The sequence below is a fragment of the Homalodisca vitripennis genome, chromosome 1 (assembly GCF_021130785.1).
Source record: "Homalodisca vitripennis isolate AUS2020 chromosome 1, UT_GWSS_2.1, whole genome shotgun sequence".
In the NCBI taxonomy this organism is placed as follows: Eukaryota; Metazoa; Arthropoda; class Insecta; order Hemiptera; family Cicadellidae; genus Homalodisca; species Homalodisca vitripennis.
This window is the reverse complement of record NC_060207.1, coordinates 166192207-166193264: the sequence shown is the minus strand read 5'-3', so window position 1 is coordinate 166193264 and position 1058 is coordinate 166192207.

Sequence of the window (1058 nt, the reverse complement as noted above, 5' to 3'; positions counted from 1 at the left end):
TTTTTTTTATTGTTTGTCCTTTAGTAATCCAAAGACATGTTTGAATTATTAGGTAAAGAACTTATTCTTATGTAATGGAAATTACAAGTTTTGGAAAAAACTCATGCAATACAGCATTAAACTTACGAACTCCTTCTTCCTAGTTTTGTTGCTTTTGGGTTGAATAATAATGAGGATTGAAAGAGATATTGGATGCTTCCTGATCACTTTTCTTTTCTAAACCGGGCCCTAGGCGATTAGTCACTGTCAATATTTCAAAGTATTGAAAGTAATAGTGACAATGTACAGTGTGGATTGAAAGACTGATTAACAGATTTAAAAAAAATGCTGATAAAACAGAGAATGAATAAGAATGAGATTCATCTTTATTTATAATCTTTGAGATTACAAAAGGTGTTAGATTTTGAATTACTAAGCGACTTTACAAATTGAAGTAGTTAAGGATTAAGAGACACAGTGTTTAACACGTTCGCTACCAGGCGGCGCATATTTGCGCCGCCCGGGTCACCGTAACAGACCAACGTTACAAAATGTGGTTGTTCTACACAGACCGAGAATAATTGGTGTGAGACTAACCACAGACCAAGGATAAAATATTGTTGAATTGAGCTATAGTTCAACAAAATAACCTAAAATGTACGTCTGTACTGTTCTTATTTGATATATTGCTGATTTGCGTAATTTTTACGGCGGCGCATATGTGGGACGCTCGGTCTATAGCATCAAAATCTTAACACAGACCAAGTGTCCCATATATGAGCCACTATTTATTTGCTCAGTTACTGTAGGTTTTAGGGTAAGTTTCAATCAAACATGCATATCTTATTATGAGAGTATTTAATTTCATGGTACAAAAGCTCAAACAACAGAGTCATATAAATATAGATCCATTTAATGTTTTATAATACATACCTTATTCGGCTATAGGCCTACAAGAATTTTAATTTTAGAAATAAAAAAAGTAGCATATAAGAAAATAAAGTTTATTTTATTTCGTGGTACCAAAACACAAATGGGATTCTTTTTACTCTACAATACATAATACACGACTTAACCCA